Raw genomic sequence first — 5,006 nt, forward strand, 5'->3', positions numbered from 1 at the left:
TGAAAAAGGAAAGAGTTACTTTGTTCACTGCATTTGCACTGTGGTGGTGGAGACTAGCACAGCAATTACACAGTAAAGCTTTTCTCCTTTTAGACTAGCAACGCTTATCCAAGTCAGGGTACCTTCAGATTCTACCCTCTATGCCAGACTGAAGATAAAGCAATTGTCTGCTTTTCAGACTACTGAAATTTAATACAGTACGTATATATTATATCAAATACACACATAAATACACACTAAGCTGCTAAATCCCCAGAGGGAAAGGAGCTAATATATATTGAGCTCTACATGTCAGAAACCATAAGCAAACAGAGATTTCATTTAATCCCCACAAACACCTTACAACGTAGGTATTATTATTCCTATTTTTTATAGATGAGAACACTAAAGCTTAGGTAGATTAAATAACTTGCCCAAGGTCACAAAGCTAATAAGTAGCAGAGCCAGGATTTGAACCTAGTTTTGCCTGACTCCAGAGCCCTGCTGACTTTTTCTTCTGACTTTTTCTTCTCAATGGTGTAACTATGGCAACTTTCTTGGTTCTTCATTTCACCTTAATCCCTGACATAGTCCTTAACCATATGTCCTGGTTGTGTCTCCATAACTTCAAAAATGGACAGAGAAAATTTTTCTAAAAGCCTTCTTCTTTGTCTGTTCTTTTCCAACATTTACTTACTTACCATTCTTGCACAAACTATTCTTTTTTGGGGGGTTAAATCAGTGGGCTAGACCTAATAGACTGCCATACAACATTTCACCAATTAATAAATCTAAATGGTGAAAGTTCTGTTTCCTTCCTTAAACACTTTAATAGCCATAGTTTTTAAGCATGGTATTATTTTCTAAGCTGGTACCTGCCATTCATTAAGAGTGTTAGTGCTGGGCCAGCCCCGTGGAGCACTTGGGAGAGTGCGGCGCTGGGAGCACAGCGACGCTCCCACCACGGGTTCGGATCCTATATAGGACTGGCCGGTGCACTCACTGGCTGAGCGCGGTGCGGACGACACCACACCAAGGGTTGTGATCCCCTTACCGGTCACGAAAAAGACAAAAAAAAAAGAGTGTTAGTGCCTAGTACAATAACTTACACACAGTAGGTGCAGATGAGACTATTTGCTGATTCACTGATTGAGAAAAGGTTTCTTTATTCCTCTAGTTAACTTGCTAAATTTAAATCAAGAGACTTTACAGGAGTCCAATTCTATTAATGAATTATTTCACAATAAAGATGGGTTTTTTTGGAAAATTTTTAAAGGATTAAGAAAAAGGTAAAGTGAAATACAACGACCTATCTAGTGTTTAAGTCCCTGAATTACTAACTAGTGGACTATCAACTTAAAAATCTTAAAAGGCTTGGTTTAAAAATATCATTATTCTGAATAACTTCTGCAAGTGCTTCTTGCCCTCTCTATGGGGGAAAAAAAGACTAAAAAAAAAAAAAACCACAATAAAACATGGACAATTATTTTGCTTAGGATGGTATGACTGAAACTGACTTTTTCCCTCTTTTTTTACATATATTAAAATTTTTTTGCAGTAAGTATGTGTTATTTTTATAATTATGGTAACTGATCTCACTCAAGATAAACTTTGTATTTTTATCTCTTTCTATACTGTGTGGGTTTACTATCTTTCTTAGGTATAATTCAGAGGAATTAAGTATTCTTTATTCAAGCATGAGCCTTTCAGAACAACTTGTTACATAATACCAGCACACTAAACATAATTGTTTTCTTTCCATTCACAGAATGTTTTTCTTGCTATAGGTATACATGTCTCTATCTCAATATTCTTTTCAAGTAGGTACAGGTTTCTTGTGTAATCTCTACAGAACACTGATTCTCAATCTTTTCTTGTTAACAAGCAGAAGAACGACATTTGACCCTAATATAGCCCCAATTTATATGTCCTACACTTTATGTATGCTACCTTTTCAACGAGATTAAAGTACTTCAATTATAGCAGAATACAAATAGAATGAGCTATTTTATGTTGTGGTAAATTCCCTACCAATGGAAGTATTCAAAGAAGAGATCTCCCATGAAGGGGATTCCTGTGCTGGGTGGGAGGTTGTACAAGCTGAATTTTATGGCCCTCGTCCTATTCTATAATCTCGAAATAATTTTTTGAACAAAGCCAATTCAGTGATACCAAGAATCACATGCTAACCTGTTGTGTCAAGTCCCTTTCCCAGCTCACTGTTCAAATCAACCCAGAAAAGATGCCCTTCTGATCCAGCTTAATTTAACAAGCTATCTAATTACTCCCTGTGGAGACCAATTTCCAAAATACTGATAGTTTCTTGCTATTGGAAATGACTGAATTGTGCTGAAATAATGCAGTCAGCAAGACATCACTGTATAACTTACATATGGATCTGTTGCAGCCTGTAAAACATTTTCTCCGTGAGGGACAGCCAAAATGAAGAGTTATGTGGGAGTAATAAAATATGATAACCAGGCCTTCAACCTGAAGTACAAACCCAGCTGCGCATGCACATATGCATCCACAGGAAAGCCTACTGATAATAAAAGCAAAGAAAAACCCAAATGATGTCCAGCATGTGTGCATTTCATTGCAGGACTAGTCGGGGAACTGTCCTTTCAGCACCACAGCAAGAAACCCTAGTACAAGCCTAAACACAGGCAACCCAAAGCTGGACCATGAGAAAAATTTGTTAAAGGTCCTACAAAGAAAGCAACAAGCAACTGCATGGTTACTTGTTTTTAAGTATGTTATATTCTATTTCATTATTTTTTATTCATTATTTGGAAATAAAATCTTCCAAATATTTTGATAAAAATTGACAAAACCACAAATGAAAATCAAAGGCATATTAAGTCAGCCTCTCAAACTGAACCTAACAAACTAATAACTAGCCCGCACCATCATGAATTGCTTTGCAATATCCACCACCAGACCTACTAAGAAACACAACATATTTACATATACCCGGAATAAGACCTTCAGAAAACAAGGAACATGCTTGCAGCCCTCTCGAGGGAGAGCCTCAATTTCTAGGACAGAGAATGCTTGCTGAACACCAAACCATCACTACCACCCTCCTCCCAAGCAATCAAATCCTCTTTCAGGGAGAACTGAAGGCCTTATGGGTCATGAGTTTCAAAGAAAAAACGCTGCAGTATTTCAAGAACCAGGTTACAGGCAATGCTACAAAGCTTTCAGCATTTTAAGTCTGATTCCCCCAAGATTTCTTACCATGATGGTACTGGGTGGTAACATTACCCAGCCATTTGCATTACACATCAAAAAAATTTTTTTTCTTTCAGAAAAGAAAAAATGCCACCACCACCACCCCCATCTTCTAATGCACGTGGAGAAAAGATAAGTACAGAGAGACCGTGCAATAGTGAAAAACCTACCACACCCGAAATCTCCCCTGGAAAGCTAAAACATCCCCCAGCCCTAACACACCACTACCTCTCTAAAGGTTCTCTGGGTTCGAACTTGAGAAAACAGTTATAAAAAGCACTCTCCTCCTTTAACCCCAAGGCCCTCACCCACACTTCCTGCTTCCATCCCTGGCTCTCAGTTGCCCAGTGTGCATTAAAAGCAATGTTCCCTATGTGGCAGAGCTTGCTCCCTGAAAATTACTTCTCCCTCCCCCTGACTTTAGCCAGATGCAAAGCAAAGTTTCTTCTATCCTTCCCACCCCACCCCTCCCCCACCACCAGATGACACCCATTTATTATGAATACTGATGGGAATCTTGCTATCTCCGGATATAAAATGCATTCCCTCATGTTACAAAAACTGCAGTGTAAGTGAGGAAGAGGGTATAGGGAGGAGTAGTTGTTAAGGAACACATGGCTTGAAGAATCCCACTTCTCAGGCTGAAAAATGATTCCCACTCCATTCCAACTCGAGTCTGGGGCCCCTGAAAGGGTCTAACAGCCCTAGCTAATTCCAGGAAAGTTAACTGCCAAGTCCCCACCGGTGGTTGCTGTTGGCAATGGAGGGGATGTAGCTGAGCTCTCACAAGAAATGCAGAAGCTCTGTGGTTCCCCAAGGTACCAAGAGAAAACTAGAGAGGAAGGGTCCAAGCCTGCGCAGCTGGGCAACCAGTCCGGTACCTTGACGCTAACAAGAAGCCCAGGGTGCTGCTGCTGGTGGTAAGATGGGGGAGGGAAGGGAAAGAGGAGGAGAGGAACAAGCTCTGCATTGGGTGGCGTAGGGGTGAGGGTGGGGGAAGGGGATATTCTGAAAGTGATGTACTCCCTAATGCAGGATTCCTAGCCTGCCGAGGAAGGTCCCAGGGGCCCCCAACACAGCCCCAGAGCACCCTGTTAGGAGGGGGACGGACGCATCCAAGTAAAGGACGGGGGAGTCCTGGCTGCCCAAAGAACCCAGGAGCCCCTGGCTTCTGCAGTTGGTAGCAATGTGGAGCCGGATAAGGGAGAAGGATACAGTAGGACATGGGGGAGGGGGTACAGCTGAGGGGCTGCTGCAGAAGATCCCTACAGCGCTGCCCTTCCCGGTGCAACCCGGAGAGGGGCCCCGACTCTGTCCTGGTACTGGGTGAGGGGTTGCACCAAGGAAGGGGCACCGAGGACAGGCCAGTGTCCCCCAGGGTAGCCAAGAGACGAAAAGAAAGAGGGTATCCGGGGGTTGGGGCTGGTGGTCCTCAATTCTCCTAAGGGACGCCGGTAAACACGGCAAAAGGAAGCAAGACTTCCAAACACCTGTCCAAAACAGGGACGGCAGAAACCCAGCTCCACAGCCCCTCAAGCCCCGCCGCGCACTCTGCGGCAAAGCCTCTGACTGGAGATGGGCGAGCCCCGCTCAAGAGTTCCGAGGCGAGAAGGGGAACCCGGCGGGCGAGGCGCAGCGCCGGGGCGGGGGCTCTGGGGCGACTTACGGCAGCGGCGGCGGCGAGAGAGGCAGCGGCGGCCCTAGCGCGGGGCCCGGGAGGCGCGGCCGGACTGCAGAGGCGCCGAGGCTGCGGCGGGCGGGACTGCGGTGGGCGCCATCTTGGAGCGCTCCCC

The 5,006-nt window shown here is 44.1% G+C and overlaps 1 protein-coding gene across 1 annotated transcript in view; it reads right to left on the reverse strand.

Annotated features, from left to right (window-relative positions):
* The window catches only part of SCN8A (sodium channel, voltage gated, type VIII, alpha subunit), a 177,177-nt gene extending 172,247 nt beyond the window's left edge, over positions 1-4,930 (reverse strand). Inside the window, exon 1 of the mRNA XM_008566139.1 lies at positions 4,880-4,930. The gene's annotated coding sequence lies outside the window, so the exon portion shown is untranslated. The remainder of the gene's footprint in view (positions 1-4,879) is intronic.
* Between the last annotated feature and the right edge of the window lie 76 nt (positions 4,931-5,006).

This window comes from Galeopterus variegatus, unplaced genomic scaffold, assembly GCF_000696425.1.
Source record: "Galeopterus variegatus unplaced genomic scaffold, G_variegatus-3.0.2 Scaffold224, whole genome shotgun sequence".
Lineage (NCBI taxonomy): Eukaryota > Metazoa > Chordata > Mammalia > Dermoptera > Cynocephalidae > Galeopterus > Galeopterus variegatus.